The sequence below is a fragment of the Pipistrellus kuhlii genome, unplaced genomic scaffold, assembly GCF_014108245.1.
Source record: "Pipistrellus kuhlii isolate mPipKuh1 unplaced genomic scaffold, mPipKuh1.p scaffold_m20_p_2, whole genome shotgun sequence".
Classification (NCBI taxonomy): Eukaryota; Metazoa; Chordata; class Mammalia; order Chiroptera; family Vespertilionidae; genus Pipistrellus; species Pipistrellus kuhlii.
In genome coordinates this window covers 13,264,432-13,282,181 of record NW_023425515.1, presented here as the reverse complement: position 1 = coordinate 13,282,181, position 17,750 = coordinate 13,264,432, and the positions used below count along the sequence as shown (strand labels likewise).

At 36.1% G+C, this 17,750-nt stretch overlaps 1 long non-coding RNA gene across 1 annotated transcript in view; it reads left to right on the top strand.

Moving 5' to 3' along the window:
* LOC118723211 overlaps positions 1-17,750 on the top strand; it is a 159,267-nt gene that overhangs the window by 80,681 nt on the left and 60,836 nt on the right. The window contains exon 3 of the long non-coding RNA XR_004989193.2: positions 15,413-15,473. This is a non-coding gene — a long non-coding RNA (uncharacterized LOC118723211). The remainder of the gene's footprint in view (positions 1-15,412; positions 15,474-17,750) is intronic.

The following is a 17,750-nucleotide window of genomic DNA, read 5'->3' as shown; positions in this document are numbered from 1 at the left end:
AATATTCTGGAGAATTCCAATGATAGATCTGGGGTAAATTTAACACAATTGAGTACAGATGGCAAAATATGAATAATCCATGTTTTGCTAATTCTGCCCACTCTTGGTTCAACCCAACCCCTTAAAAGAGAATTTGTCATCACACATAAAGAGGATATGAAAACCTGGAGGATGACATTACACCAGCACAGCCACAAGTTAGTGGAGAGGTGGAAGACAATTTTATCTAAAAGCAAAATTATTTTAAAGTGTCAGTAATGGATAATATGTGAGTCAAGTCATATGGAACTTTTCAAAGGTAGAATGTGCTGTCCAAAGGCTTTACCACTTATTTCCAGGGATGCAACTGATGAAGTCATATGAATATTTGATATCAAGTCAGGAGTACCCTTGTGATGCTTCCCATTAAGTGAAAAGAAATATCTTGGCTATTTCTGTCTTTGTCGCTTCACCCTTCTAATACAAATGTCCATTTTGCTAAACAGGTTCTTAAAACCCTTCATTGCTATGAAATCTAAAATTAGTTAACATATAAAACAGAGCCACTAAGTGGGCAGGAAAGATGCCAGATTTCTAAAACTTCCATACTTAATATATGAGCCTCACTTGCTATGTGAACCAGAAAAAGAAATACCATGCATATCCTATATAATAAAAGGCTAACGTGCAAATCAACCAAGCAGTGGGACGACCAATCGCTATGGCACGCACTGACCACCAGGGGGTAGGTGCTCAACGCAGGAGCTGCCCCTGGTGGTCAGGGTGCTCCCACAGGGGAACACCACTCAACCAGAAGCCCTGAGCTGGGCTCACTGCTGGCAAGTGCAGCGGTGGTGGCAGGAGCCTCTCCCATAGAGAGGGCTCTAAGCTATCAGTCGGACATCCACCAAGATGGCACAAGCCTGGCTGAGGACCAGCCTTCAACCCCCTGAGTGCTAGAGTTTCATGCACCAGGCCTCTAGTCTAGAATGAATGCTCACTTTAAATAAAGTCTCATCAATAAGATAACTAATAGTTTTACCAGTCTACATCATTTCTAATTACACAAATTTATTAATTTTAAACTTGATATGATTTATCTTTCCAAACTCTTAATGCAATGGTAATAAGCCTGTTAAAAGTCCCTGGAAGATGACTGTTTATAACATAATCTTTGAATTTATGAGCTTGAGTTTTGTTCTCAATCTTAAATCAATTTATTTCTAACCCTTGTAATCTGGTTTGTGTGCTTTCAGGGGGATGATCTTAGTACCCCAAATTCTTAAATCACTCAAAATCCTAACGAATCTGCTAATTACTTGTGGACCAAATCTCTAGATCTGAGAAGAATCAGATATTCAAAAGCAGCAAATGAGGCATTTTTAATTACTTAGAAAAGACCCACATACTGAAAATTGCATGTTATTCAATTTCTGTGTTTTGGAAAAATAAAATTTGAAATGTGCAATTGCATAGTTACTGCAAAAGTAATGGTTAAAACCCTAAGCCACTTAAAACACCAGCGTTACCAAACACTTAAAAACAGCAGTCTTTCTGCCACATGATGGGTAGTGTTATACTAGCATAATTATCTGGTATAATCAGCCACACGTATATGAGCTGAATCAATTCACATAAATTGCTTAGAACCAGGCCTATAATTTGAGAGTACTCAATGATAATTAATATTTCTCTATACATCTCTTTATTAAAAGGTTTTAACATGATTTTTAAGTATACATATTAACTGATACCAGTAATGACAAAGCCTCATTTTGCTTTATGGTCAGTATTATAAGAAATCATGATCATTTAAAACTTTTCACCCCCTCCCATCTGATACAAAGATAATGAATGATCATGAGTTTTTAATGAGTCTTTGTGTGTAGTTGATCAGGAGGGTAAAAATAAGAAGCAATTTATTTTCTACATTAATTATTTGAACTCAGTAAATTAAAACAAAGGGTTTTGTTCTCCATTTACTCATTCTAATGTTTGAAGGAACTTCTAGAAAATGTCTGAGGACTTCAGAGATTTTCATTTATATAATTTAATAATTGCTTTTAAAAATTATTAAGCATAATTTTGTGGGGGGGAAACCTTAGTTTCCAGAAAAATAATAACTCTAGTAGATGCCTACCCTTTTACCCACAAGGACTATTTTGACTTGAAGAATATACAAGTGGTTGTTGACTATCTTTCCTTCCTTCCATCTTGACTTTGCTTGTGAATTTTTCTTTGTGTTTCACATGGTTTTATGTTTCCCTGATTTAAGTTTCATTTTTAAAAGATTAACTGAGGGACATTAAACATTTTGAGTTTATTTGAGCAAAAATTGATTCCAGTTGTGCAGAGCCAAACCAGACGTGGTGAGAGGAACTAAGACACTTCTCAGGAAAATACTTTCATGGAGAAGACAAAGCAAGGAGATTGTTTGGTAATTGCCTTATTTGGGAAGGTCTAGACTCTAGGTGGTTGGTTGGGATTTTCTATACCTTCCATATCTTAACCTAGAGGTTTTGATTTGTTTAAAGACTGTACAGGCAGTCCTCAGGTTACATCAGAATGCGAATTACATCATTTTGTGGCTACGTTGCCATCTCCCATTTACAGTATTTATAAGAAAACAAAAAGTGCCATCTTTTCAATATTGTACATATGTGCTTTATGTTTTTATTATTATTTATTTACCACAAGACAGGAATTGTTATCTTTATTTTAAATATTTTTTGCTGTTTCACTTCATTACTGCTGTGTTTGTATTCCGTGTGAGTGACATAGGTGCTTATGTAGATGGGTTCCGACTTACAGCAAAAATTACATCATGTTGTGCCTTAGGAACCGATCTCTGATGTAACCCGAGGACTGCCTGTATGGCATCAAAGCCACCCCAGTTTAATGGACTCCTTGCTTAATTAATTTAGCAATTTCAGCCTAATTTTTACTGTCAGGAGATACTATCTCCCTCCCCCCTTCTTTTTAATGCAATCTCTGCTCTCCCACACTCCCTCACCATCATGCAAGGAATACCTGCAACCACAACATACCACCCTGTTTCTTACAGCCATTTTATTTATATACTAGAAGCCCTGTGCATGACTTCATGCACAAGTGGGGTCCTGCTGGCCCAGCCCCAATAGGCGGATTGGGGCCAGGCCTGTCAGAAGGAGGAGGTGGAAAGAGATTGGCCAGCTGGGCAGGGCAGACTATGGGGGGGGGGGGGGGGGGGGGCTCATGTGATTGGCAGGTGGGCCTCACCACCAATTGGGAGTGGGGCCTGCAGTAGGAAGAGCTTTGGGTGGTGGGCCAGACAGCCCCACCCCTGAATGGGGTGGAGGGAGCCAATCAGGAGTCAGCAGCTGGGGGAGGGGCCATGGGAGGTTGGCCAGCCAGCCCCACCCATAATCGGTTGTCAGAGAGCAGATCAGGAGGGGCAGGTGGGGGGCTGCAGGAAGTTGCAAGTTGCTCAGCCAGCCCCCCCTTTATTAGGGTGTGGAGGGACCAGGGGTGGGGCCAGCCAGGGGGAAAGGGCCATAAGGTGTTGGCTGGCCACCCCACCCTCAATTAGGGTGGGAGAGGCCAATCAGGGACAGGGCAGCAGCTGGAGGGGAGTGGCTGCTAGCTGGCTAGCCCCACCCCCCAATCTGGCAGTTATTCTGGCCACAGTGGACATCATAGCAACTGGTCATTCAATCATTATGTTGTCCTAGTCGCTGGCTTTATATATATATATATATGAAGCATATAGTCAACTTCTGGTCTAGATAAATTTGAAAGTTTTAAGTACTTTGCCTCATGTAATTTCCTTTTTTAATGATTATCAAGACATGTGTCATCAAAGAGGCCCGATAATAGGCAGCACTATTTCTCAGTAAAATTATTTTAAAAAATTAAACCATTTAGATTGGAAAGATAAATTTATCTATTTTTTTACTTTGTCAAAGCTCCACATTTTAGCAGTAAAACTTCTATTTGTATCCCTTGACAACATGAGAAAAGAAAACAGAGACAGAAAGACAGTAAGGGGAACTCCTGAGTGGGAGGAGTTAGCAACTTTGCAATGTAGAAGATGTTGTAGAAGAAAATGAAAAGGAAACCAACAGAATCATGACACAATAGAAGATTCCCAAAATAGTAATTTAGCTTAGAAGTCAGCAAACCATATCCAGCAGGCCAAATCCACAACCTGTTTTTGTAAAGTCTACTTGCTAAAAATGGATTTTACATTAATGCATGTTGGGGAAATAAACACATATTTTTGTATGAGAAAATTGATGAATTAAATTTTGCTGTCCATAAGAAGAGTTTGATTGGAACATTACCACATTCTTTCATTTTTTGGGTTTGTGACTATTTTCACAGAGTCAAGCAAGTGCAGTGAAGGCTATATGACATGCAGCATCCAGAGCATTTATTATCTATCCTTTTGCATAAATTCCGCTGACTCCTGATTTAAAAAATTTTATCAAGCCAATTTTCCTAGCTGATCAAATTATTGTTTACTGAATATTGTTCTGTGATTTCAAGTCCAAATACAACAAGAGTACATTCAGATTTTTCCAAAAGTGTTTTCTTTACAATAACTCAATAGCAGTGCTAACAATCAGCCAAAGCAGTTGCCTTTGTATATTTATTACCTAAAAAAATTATAATAAGTTATTTATTTCATAATAACTCCTATGCAGTTGCAAGGCATAAACAGAGAGGTGCTATGTATTATTTACCCAGTTCTCCCCAAAGATCTAGAAAACTATAGTACAATACCACAGCCTAGATATTGACATTGATACAGTCAAGCAATAGAATATTTCCATCTTCATAAAGATTCCTTATGTTATTCTTTTATACCCACACCCATTTTTCTACCCCTCCCATACCAGACTTAGCTTATTAACTACTAATCTGTTTCCACTCCTATAATTTTACCATTTCAATAATTTTAAAATGGAATCATAGAGAATGTGACCTTTGAGAAGTGGCTTTTTTCACTCGGCATAATTTTATTAAAATAATTCAGAAGAGTGGATCAATAGTTTGTTCCTTGTTGTAGCCCATGGTATGGATGTAACAGTTTGTTTGACTACTCATCAGTTCAAGGACATCTGGGTTATTTTCAGTTTTTGACTAGTATGTAAAAAGCTGCTATAAACACTCATGTACATGTTTCTGCATGAACAACAACTTTAATTTCTTTGGGATAAATGCACAAGAGTTAAATTGTGGGGTCTTATGGAAAACATATGTTTGGTTTTTTAAATAAAATATGCCAAGTGTTGCTGTACCATTTTACATCCTATTCAGCAATCAATAGTTTAAGTGGTCCAGTACCTTCAGCAATGTTTACTGTTGTCACTAGTTTTTCAATTTTTGTTTCAGCTCTTTTAGTAGATGTGCAGTGATATTTTATTGTGATTCTAATTTGCATTTTTCTAATGGAAAATTATTATTAACACCTTTTGTTGTGCTTATTTGCCATCTGTATATCCTCATAGATAAAATGTCTCCTCTTATCTTTTGCCCATTTCCACTTGGATTGTTGTATTTTTTACTGTTGAGCTGTGAGAGTTCTTTGTATTTTCTAAACACTGTTCCTTTTCAGACATGTGGTTTGAAAATATTTTCTTCCCACCTTTACCTTCTCTTTCCATCTTCTTAATGGAGTCCTTTGTGGAGCAAAATTTTTTAATTGTAATAAAGACCAATTTATCTGTTTTCTTTATGGATTGTGATTCACAGACTCAGATTCCAAAGACTTTGTTCTATGTTATTTTATCGTTTTATATTACATTTTAGTCTGTGACCATCTTAAATTAATTTTTATATGATACTAGTAGCCCTGTGCATGAATCCGTGAGCCAGTAGCTCAACAATAGCTTGCTGCTGCCAATGGATATCCATTACTCCAGCACCATTTGTGGAAAAGACTATTTTTCTTCTATTAATAGGTTTTGCATCTTTGTCAAAAAAAAAAATCAGTTGAGCATATATGTGGGAGTCTATTTCTAGATTTTTCTGTCATGTTCCATTGATCAATGTAGTATTCCTCAACCAATACCATGCAGTCTTGATAACAATCAAATGATAATCAATGACTCTATTTCTTATTAATAATATATTACATAAATATAAATTATGCCTAATATTAATATATTAAGTAATATACTATTATATAGTAAGTCTTGAAATTGGATAATTTCTTCTAATATATTTTTCCTAATTGTTTCAGATATTCTTTGCATTTCTATTTAAAGTTTAGGGCAATTTCATCTAACTCTAGATTTTGATAGAAATTCTAATAAACCTATAAATCAATTTGGGACAAATTGACATCTTTTCTATGCTGAGTCCTGCAATCCATGAAAAAAAAAGTCTTTCCAGATCTCATAGGTTTCTTTCATCAGCAATTTGTTCATCAGCATACAAATTCTGTACATTTTTAAAATATGTGTACCTAAATATTTCATTTATTTTAGTTTTTTTAATTAGCATTGTATTTCTCTCTGTTTGTTTATATGTTATTGCACTACCTAGAATGAAACTTGTACCACCATGTTGAATATGAGTGATGAGAAATGTCATCCTGTCTCACCTGTGATCTTAGAGAGACAATATTTAGTTTTTAACATTAAAAAGAATGTGCCCTACTAATTTGGGTTGGTGAATAGAGTGTCAGTCCATGGACCGAAGGGCACATACCTGAGTTGTAGGCTCAATCCCCCGGTCTGAGCATGCACAGAAAACAAAAACAACCAATAGATGTGTCTCTCCCACATTGATGTTTCTCTCTTTCTGTCTCCCAGTCCTTCCCTTCCACTCTCTAAAGCTCAATGGCAAAATATCCATGGGTGAGGATTAACAAAAATAAATAAGTAAAATAATGTTAAGTGTAGGATGTTGTTGTACAATATCTTTACCAAATTGAGGGGATCCCCGTTGTTCCTACTTAACAGAGAGGTTTCGATCATGCATGAGTGGATGCTGAATTTTGTCAAACATTTTTTTCTGTATCCATTGATAGCATTGAGTGATTTTTTTTTCCCTTTAGCTTATTAATGAGGTGAATTATATGGATTAATTTTGGGATAATGAACCAGACTTGCACCCCTGAATGAACCTGAAATGGCCATGCTATATCATTATTTTTATATATTGCTAAATTCTATTTACACATATATTATTAAGATTATTCTTGAGTTTATGTTTATGGGAGTTATTGGTCTATACTTTTCTCCTTTTATACATTATTTGTCAGTATAATAGAATTATTATAAAATAAATTGAGAATTTTGCCTTCTGTTTTCCCTCCAAACTGTGTTGAATTGTTGTTAAAACTTAAAAAAAAAAAAAAAAAAAAAAAAAAAAAAAAGTTGTTAGAATGATTCTCCTAAACCAGTAGTCGGCAAACCGCAGCTCATGAGCCACATGAGGCTCTATGGCCCCTTGAGTGTGGCTCTTCCACAAAATACCATGTTCAGGCGCACATGTACAGCGCAATTGAAACTTCATGGCCCATGCACAGCGGTCAGTTTTTGGCCTGGGCAAGTCTATTTTGAAAAAATGGCATTAAAATATTCAAGGGGCCAAAGAGCCACTTGTGGCTGGCGAGCCATGGTTTGCCGACCATTGACCTAAACCATCTTGGAATTGAGATTTTCTTTAGAGGGAGTTTTTAAATTACAAATTTAATATTCTTAATACTTAAAGGGCTATCCAAATATTCTAATTAATGTTGGGTAAGTTGTGGTAATTTGTGGTTTGAAGAACTGGTGCTCTATATCTAAGTTAAATTCTGAGGGTTAGTGTTCATAGTTTTCCCTTCTTATTATCTTTGGATATCTACAGGGTCTGTAATCATATTGCCTGCTTCATTCCTGAAATTGGTAATTTGTGTCTTCTATTGTATTTGTTAGTTTTACTGGAGGTTTACCACATTTCTTGAGCTTTTCAAATAACTAACTCATGGCTCCGTTAATTTTTCTCTATTGTTTGTCTGTTTTCAATTTCATTTATTTGTGTTCTTATCCTTAATACTTCTTTCCTTACTTATTTCAGACGAGAAACCTGGTGCTCAAAATTTCGTGCACTGGGGGGGGGGGGGGAGATACCTCAGCATGGCCCATGACCTTTGCAATCTGGGAGTCCTCAGGGGATATCTGACTGATGGCTTAAGCCCGCTCCCCTGGGCCTAAGTTGTCACTTCTTACACTTTCTCCTGCCACCAATGCTGAGCTCGCTAGTTGTGATTCTGGCTTCTGGCTGGCCATTGCTCCCACTGTGGGAGCGCACTGACCACCAGGGGGCAGCTCCTGCATTGAACATCTGCCCCCTGGTGGTCAGTGTGCGTCATAGTGACCAGTTGTTCTGCTGTTAGGTCGATTTGCATATTAGCCTTTTATTATATAGGATTGACTTTGCTCTTTTTCTTGGTTCTTAAGGTTGGAACTTTGATTATTGGTTTGAGACTTTTTCTCTTTTCTAATGTTTGCAGTTAGTACTCTCAGTTTGCCCCCTGAGCACTGGTGTGGCTGCATCCCACATATTTTGTTATGTTGTATTTTCATTCACTCCAATGTATTTTTTCCCTTGAAACTCCCTCTTTAACCTATGGATTGTTCAGAAGTAAGTTGATTACTTTCCAAATATTTAGAAATTTCTCTGTTATCTTTCTATTATTGTTTTCTAGCCTGATTTCATTATGGTCCAAAAATACAATGTATGGTTTTGCTTACTTTTAGTTTGTTGAGATTTGTTTTATGAACCAGGATATGACCTATCTTGGAATATGTTGCTGGGAGCTTTAAAACAATGTGTATTCTGTTATTCAGGGGTAGTACATTCTAAAAATGTTATTAGATCCTGCTGCTTAACGATGTCCTCGAGGTCTATATTCTTGCAAATTTTCTGTCTAGTTGTTGCAATAGCTGTGTTGAAGTTTACAATTATGATCATGGATTTGTTTATTTTTTTATCTATTCACCAGTTTTATTCTGACTTTACAGGGGTATTTTTTGTGTGTCTTCTTAATGGATTGTCTTTTTTAAAATAATTTTATAATGTTTACCTCTGATTCTGATAATTTTCTTTGCATTAAAGTCTCTTTTGTTTGATATTAATGGTACTACTCCTGCTTTAAAGAATGTTTGCATAATATATTGATGTTTTATCTTTTCTTATATTACACATTTGTGTGAGTCTCTGTTTACTTTTTTTAAAGTATATTTCCTTTGTGTGGGTCAGATTTGGGAATTGCTATTGCTCAGTCCTTCAGTTCGCTTATTTATTTTTCCCCTCTTCACTTTTTCATTTCCATTATTGTATTTTTCAGTTCTATAATTTCCATCTGGTTGTTCTTTATATCTTCTTTTATTTTGCTAATTGGTTTAATTATTTTAAAAGATGTTTCAACCATGTTCATGATTGCTCATTAGATTTCTCATTAAAGCGTTTTCATGATAATTGCTTTATAATCTTTGTGAGATAATTCTAATATCTCTTTCATCTTGATTATCGTTTTACATTTAGTTTGAGCTTTTCTTGCTTCTTTGTATGACAAGTGATTTTCAATGGAAATCTGGATGTTTTGGGTACATGTTAGGAGGCACTGGATGCAGAGAAAAGAGAGTACATATTGTCATTGCCAGGTGTAGGTAGAAGTCTACGTCTCCTCCTCCAGCCACCATTAGCACCTAACTAAAAGGACTTCTAAAGTCCTGACTTTCCACCAGCCTCCTCTGTTTGATACAGCCTTAACGCGATTGATGAAGGATGTCTCATTACTATTGGGCTGTGATGGAAGTCCAGGCTCCCTATTGTAGTATCTTCACTGCTACTATATTTTGGTGGGTTTGGGTTTGGGACGCCCTGATAGAAATGAAGCTTTCACATCCTACTCAGGCTTCCCTATACTGCCTGGGGTAAGGGAGAGAAGGTTGGGATGCTTTGTTGGAGTCTAATAAGGATGGGTCACTAGGCATCCCATTGGGACTTTGCAGGGGTGGGGTTTGTGTTTCTGTGGTATTTGTCTGGAGCAAAGTGATGTGTTTCTAATAGTTATTGCCCTTCCTTGGTCCTTCACCTAGAAAGAGCAGTCTTTTGCTGGGCTTTTCTGTGCAGGACCAGTTGATGTCTCTGGGTCCCAGACTCCTCAGCTGCAAGTTTTGGATATCTTAGGCAAAAATAAAATCCAGAGACTTCACCACCATGTAGTTCTTTAAGTCCTGAGGTCCCTGACTGGTCGGTCTGTCTTCTCTCCATCTTTCCACGTCTCCTTACATATGTTTTTCATATAATGACCCAGATTATTTCTAGTTGTATTTAGCAATAGTATTAGGAAAACTAAGTCTATCCCAACGTCCTGAAAGAGAATGTTTCCTGTTTCTTTTTCTTTTCTCTTTTTTTAAATTGAGAGGATAATATACAATTTTCACATTAGGTTCTTTAAGAAAGCTAAGCAGAGTTATGGAAAACTAGTAAATTTCGTGTTTAAAAGAGAAAACAAGACAGAGAATGCATCTCTATCTCTAATTTGTTTTTAAATATCCATTTCACGTCCACTTTCCCTATTTATACTAGTGTGTTTCTTGGCTAGTTTGATGCCACTAAATGCTCCCTTCGGACTAGTAATACTTAAGTTTAGAAGTGAATGTTTCTCCCGTGGAAGTTCTTCCTGAATGACTGCCACTTGAGGCGTGCCCATGTGATTCACTGCTGTCCCCCTGTGCTTATTATACTTACTTAATAAATATCTGCTGAGAAAGTGAATGAGAGCTAACAATTAAAATGTTTCTTTCTATTAGAGAGTATCTACTTTTTTCTTGCTGTGCTGAGGCAGGGACACGTGTGTCTACAAACCATGCTTGATTCCCTACCAGGCACTCTAAGCATATGTTAGGACATGAGAAAAATTTGTCCAGAATTTCAGTCTAGAAAAAAGCAATTTTAATTTCCGCACCTATGTTAGTTTTTGTTTTATGGTTTAGGATTGTGTTTGTGTGTTTTCTATTACAAATAGGGAAGACACCAGAATAGTTCTTGTGTGTATGAGGGTGTGTGTGTGTGTGGGTGTGTGTGTGCACATTTCATTCCTATTACTTCTAAAGAAAATGACCTTTGCTTCATTCCTATTGCTTCTAAAGAAAATTACCTTCAGGGATCTAGGAAACATATCCTAAAAAAATGGTTTTTAGGATATATTTCCTAGATCCCTGAATTTTTTTTTTTTGATGAGTTCTTTTATTACACAAGTCATGGTTTGATTATTTTTTTATATCTTTGTCATGCATTATGCAATGTGTGCGTACATGGAAGAGGGGTAACACTAGTCCATCGTTTTGCAAAGCCCTTAATATAACTTTATTTTTTTTTTGCAAACAAAATTATACTTTAGCTAAAGACCCTCCCATCATCAAAACATTTTTTTAAATTAATGCAGGTAGGAGAACATGAATCTTTTCAGGACTACTGACTGTGTTTAGTTTAAATACTAGTAAGACTTGCTTTTCTGCTTGGCTTTAGATTCTGATTAAGGAAATGGTGAAAGATTTAATTCACTGTACTTTTGTTAAGAACGTATGGAAATGTTTGTCCATGGGAACTTCGGTCCCCTGCTAGAATGGAAATTCATTGGGGAGGGGGGACAGTTTCATTTTATTGCCTAAGAGCTGCATCTTTCAAAGGCATCTTTCATGCAAGACAGGCAAACTGTAGCTTGGGCAGGCACAGAAAGAGCACTCCTTACATGAGTCAGTCTCAGCAAACAAGCACAGCAGCTGTGCTAGGTGGCGAGGAGATTACCCCGGGACCCAGTCAGTCGCAAGGTTTTGTGTAGTCTAAGAGACAACTGGCTCTTCTCTCAGGGGGCCACTTGGAGGGAGATGGCAGCAATCACGCATCCCCACGGCTGCCAGTGGATCCCGTGGCTGTGGAGGACAAAACCGGTGCCAGATAAAAATCAGAAAGTAATAAAAAGCAAGAAGACTCTCCGAGCTTTTAAATCTTCCTGTGAGAAATGAAAACAAATGTCCTGGGCGTCTGTGTTGCTTGTTGCCTTCAAATCACGAAGCAAAGGAAGCAAAGGAAACAGAGGCAGGGGTGCCTTAAACTTGGAATGCTTGCAGGGCGGTCAGCCTTTTCATTTGAGAACCATTTGGGTGTGTTGTGAAATAAAGTTGCAGAGTAGGCATGTTCAGACTTTTTTTTTTTTTTTTTCCTCTCTCCCTTTTGCTACATTTAGTAGGAAAGATCCTTCCCTTCCCCGCCCCTGAACTACAAGAAGCCAGAGTTTTCTGTGCAAACAGGCACTGAAGCATCAGATTCACTTTGGGCGACTCTTCGCATTCCAAGTCATCATTGCATTAGGCAGCACAATCCCATCTCTGGTTGATGGGCAGGGAAAGTGGGCAGCGTGCCAGGTAGACGTTTCCATGACTCCCAGCCCCCAAAGGTGATGCTTTTTTTTTTTTTTTTTCTTTCCTGCTAATTCAATGAAGAGTGGGCTGAACTTTGGGTCTAAACGAGACAATAGCTGCCTTCGCAGTATCAGCAGAATGGTCGGTGGGAACGCGCTCCACATTTGGCAGAGGACCATGTGATTCGACGGCAGAGATTTTGTGACGGTGCCAACGGAGGAGGGAGAGCCTTGGAGAGCAGCAACCACCGTCCTGACTTTTTTTTCCTTCTTTTTCCTAGCCCGGCTCTCAGAAAATGGTGGATCTTAATACTTGACTTTAGCCAGACTCAGCAAGCGACTGAGCTTTGAAGCACAACTTCGCCTTTATGCTGGGTTTTTGGCAGGCCACCAGGAGGCTGTCCCTTTCACGCCTGATAAATTCTGCTGCTTATCTCTAAATAGGAAAAAGAAGAGAGAGAAAAAAAAGGTGGGGGTGGTGGATATAAACAGAATATTGAGGCATAACAAGTGAATCCTAAAATTGTGTGTGTGCATTTCAGGGGTGTTTTTGTTGTTGTTGTTGTAGTTTTGCCTTTTCTTACTGCTGATTTTTTTTTTTTTTTTAATGTTCCTATCCTTTCTGCTTGCTGAAGAATCCAAGGAGGATTTTTTTTTTTTTGGGGGGGGGGGGTGGTTTATAATGAACAGGCATTTGAACTGGGCAAACAGGACGCCAGCAGCAGTGATCATGAGATCATTGCAGCCATGTAGCACACTGGCAGCCTGCCTCCTCACCCTTTTTGGTCCCGGAGCCCAACGTGTGCAGCCCTCATTTCTAAAGTCAGCGCAGCCCGGAAGGATTCCTGGTCTCTCCCACCTCGGGCCACTGTGCTGCCAGGGACGGCAAGGATTGGTGCAGCTTCTGCGCAGTGCTTTGTGCCTGGAATACCAATACCGAGGAGGAGGAAGAAAGAGAAGACCGAGCACCCTGGTCCTCTTTTTCTGCAAGACATACCAGGAGCCCCGAAGAAGAAATGCAAACTAAAGGAACCCGAGTGTGTCCCACTCCGTGCAACAGTGACGGGGGGGGGGTAAAAAAATGAGACTTTTCCTGCAAAAAAAAAAAAAAAACAAAAAACCAAACCAAAAAAAAAAAAAAAAAAAAAAAAAAAAAAAAAGCAAACATTGGCTTGTAGAACTACAGAGGCATCGAGCTTTGTAAAACCAAGCAGCTTTGTAAGGCAGCATAAGCAAATGAGCCTTCTTTCTTTTTATTATTATTATTATTATTTTAATGTGGCCTAATGAGCAATGTATTGCGCTTGGTGAAATCGCACCTTTCGTCTCAGGTATAACTTTTTTGTTGTTGTTGTTCTTTCCTGCTCTTCTGTAAGAGGGAATCCTTGAACTTTCAGTTTCCTCTGAACTCATCGCCCACTTTACTCTCATTAACTTTTTTCCTTCTGCTCTCTTGCTCTAATCCTGATTAGAATAGCAATTAACTAAAACAGAACAACCTCTATGAAAAAAGTTGGTACATGTTTTTATTTCTGATATACATAGAAGTTTTGGAAAAGGATTCATATATTATCTGTGCTTTTTGCGTACAGGATTCGTTTTTGCTATCTAAGAAAACTTGAGCGTTCAGCCCTCTTTGGTAAAGAAACTAAATCTTTCATGGGCTTGTGACTCATAATTTTAAATGTGAAAGAAGAAACTTTTTGAACTTCTAAAAAAAAAGTCCTATTAGAATATGCATTAAAATGCTGGTAAATAAAATTAGTTAGGGGGGATTTATATTTCAATATTTTACCAGGATTTCAGTATAACCAAAATAGGGCTGCAAAGGTTATGTTCTCAGTTGCCAAGTAGGAAAGAAGCTTGTTCCACAATAATACTGCCTTTTAAAATATACTTTAAAATAAGCATTTGTCTTAGAGCCGTTGCAGAGTGCATTGGAAATAGCCATTAAGTATTTTAGTGGAAAAAGTACATGTAAACTTGTCTTAAGTGTCTAGTAATGTATTGGCTCAGCAGATAAATACATTGCATTCTAATAATTATGTCTGTTTGTGTAACTAAATTGCTGAGGAATTTAAGCATTTTATAGCAAAACCCAGTTTTGATTCATTTAATGGGTAAGGATTAACAACTGTATTTCACTTATTTAATTTTGATTAAAACTTTATAATTATGTTTAAAATTAAAAAATAAAATGCTTTTGAAATTATAGCATTATAAATGAAGCCTATAATCTGTATAATACAAACTGATACTATCATATTTTCCATAAAAAGACTAAACATTGGCAAACTTGTGCTTTTAAAATCATATTTCATTATACTGAAAATACATAGGGGAAACAAAGAATAAATATAGGACTGGTGAATTCTACTTTCTTTTTGGTTATTCTACAAAGAATTATGGGGAATAACAAACATCTTATATACTGATAACATTAAAATAAAATGCTTTATTAAGTTTATGGGTTATTGTTCCCTAATTATTATTTTTTTTTTAAATAGCTCTTGTTCCTTTATGCTGCCTTAGCTAATGGAACATCAACTTTCACAGTCCTAATTAACATTTATAAACCTGTTTTCATGTTTCAAGATCCTCCAGTTGAAAAACATTATTTTAAATGTTATTTTTAGAAACCATTAATCTCTACACTCTTAATTATCTTATTAAGCTCATGCCAAATCCAAATCTCTTTTCAGCTTTCACTAGTTCATTGTACAAGAAAGACCCAGTCGCTTCTTTAACAGCCATGGCTCCTTTCACTTTCAAAACTGTTCTTGTGAAAATAACACCAACCAAAATGAATGCATAAACGCAAACTATGAAACCACATTATATGACATATGAGCAGCCTTGGGTGGGGCTCTAGGAGTCTTCCAAGCCTTAAAAAAAATAGTTTAAAAGGTTTTGCCCATTTTGATATTGTGTTTTCTTCTCGATCGTCCACCTTCACTCCTACCATCCGCCCAGATGCTCCTTCTAGACAGCAGTTGTCTGATATTTCTCCTTTTGTGCTTGTTTTAGGGACAAACTTAAAATGGATATGAGAAGTGAAGAAAGTGATCCTAGGAGAAAATCATCTCAGGTAAAAATAAAAAGTAAAAAAAAAAAGCAATGCATATTTAATATTTTGAAGAAAAAAGCAAAATAATTTTGACTGTGTTAGTTATAAGGTTCGTTTCATATTCTTTGTGAATCTAGCTGTTGGAATTTTAATTGATGGCTTGAGAATTTATATTACCCGCCTCTGAAAAAATTTTTGTCTGAGTTTATGAGCAATATACTGTTTGAGTCACTTTGAATATATTCTAGATATCCATACATATAACATAGTTGAAATATGGTTGAATAAGAAGTTGTTTAGGAAAAAATGAATTATTTTATAATTTGTTGTGCCATATAAAAGGAAGTGAAATCTGGGAGGAGGAGGGAATAAAGTCATGCTTTTTAAAAAATATATGATCTCATAAGACAATGAAACCAAAATATACATTTTTATAGTTATGATAAACCCAAAACAGATGCTACCATTTATTTCACATCTGAATTTGTGAACTTACGTTGAAAGATTTTACTAGAGTTAAATGCATGAATCTTGAATGTTGATTTTTTTAAACTTATTAATAAGTAGAAAATTTGAAAACAAATAATGGTAAAAATTATGGAGACCAAATTCTGTGTGTAAAGTCTATAAAACACATTTTATGTTATTTATTTCAAAATATGTAAATATACAGTAGTTTTTATGTAGTGTTACTATTTTTACAATGAAGGTATAACTGAAAAATGCTAAATATGTGGATATGAGTAAAACAATGAGTGCACAAGTTATAATGTTGTTGCTGTAGAGTTTATACTCTTAAAAAACATATATGTGGCTGGCTTTATTTTTATATTTGTATGTTTGATCATAGTCTGGTGATTTAAATATTTTAATAACCTTTTAACCTAACTTGTGGATGAGATGAGAGATATGTTTTAAATATATCATTTTTGAAAACTACATTTAAATATATGGTGTATAAGAGAGATGATACCCTGTTTTTCTGAAATAGATCTGGAGTATAAATGTTAGCGCACAGGAGTAGTAATAATGCTATAAATGTGTGATTAATTTTAATTTTCTGATATTTACTCATCTAAATATTGTCAATTTCAGTATTATTTCAAGTACAGCCAGCTATGTATATATTTAGGACTTTTAAGTAACTTCCTTCTGTACTCTGCCTAGTCAACAAAATTTTACTTATTTTATGAGAAAGTTATATGTTATCAATTTCTTGAAACCACTAACTGAGGTTTTATAGGAATTAGAACAAACACAGGCTAACTCTTACACAATTAGCTTAATAGTTAATTTTGTCTTAATTATAGGCTCATAACACTATATTCATGCCTCACAATTACATAATTCATACATGCATGTATGGATTATTTTTTTTTCTTTTAAAACTCATCATTAGTTAAAATAGTCTAATTCTAAAATACTATTAAAACAAAATTAATCTGTGAAAAATCTTTCCATAAAGTATTTTAAAATTCTTATATGTATATATATAAACCTTCATTTACTTTAGAATACTTACAAAGGCTTTTAGCTGGGGGTAGGCGTAAATACTTAGAGCATTTCAGCATTTAAAATTTTTATGCTAAAAGATCAGTATTATTATTTTCATCTACTAATTTCATCAGATATTTTAAACAAATTCTACTTTAATAAGGAGCCCATGTGAGAGGTTGCCCATTGGCATAAACCCGTAGATCCGATCTTGTGGTGAAGTTGACCGCACAAGCTCGCTTCTATGGGTCTGTGTCAGTGTGGTGATGTGACAAAATCCTATACACAATGCTGTTAACTAATATTTCAATCAAACTCCTGTAAAAACCTAGTTGATTACTTTTGAAGTAATTACATTTTATTTTTGTTTTGTTTTTTTTAATGAATATATTAATCCTCATCTGTCTTACAAGGCAGGTTTAATTGTTGACCACTTGGAAGAGTCTGTAGCAAAGCCATTCAAATTTGAATGCACATTGAGTAAATTGTTTAGGAAACTTGTATTTTTTTTTTCATAGCAAGTTATGAACCAAGATCTGAATAGATCCTGTCCAGAAATGCCAGCTCCCATTATAGTGGTTAGTGTACCTCATTCAACTTCAAAAAGAAAATTAAAGATGATATTTGGATTGATGTGTTACTAGTAATCCTTTTTCTCTTGAAAAAGGAAGCTGAATGCTACTGACTTTTAATATTATTAATTGCTAGTACAGCTATGCTGGGAGAGATGTCAGAGAACATTTTGTTTGACCTATGCTGGAAACCCAAGAGGTTAGGATAATCTTAGTTGACACATAGTAAGTT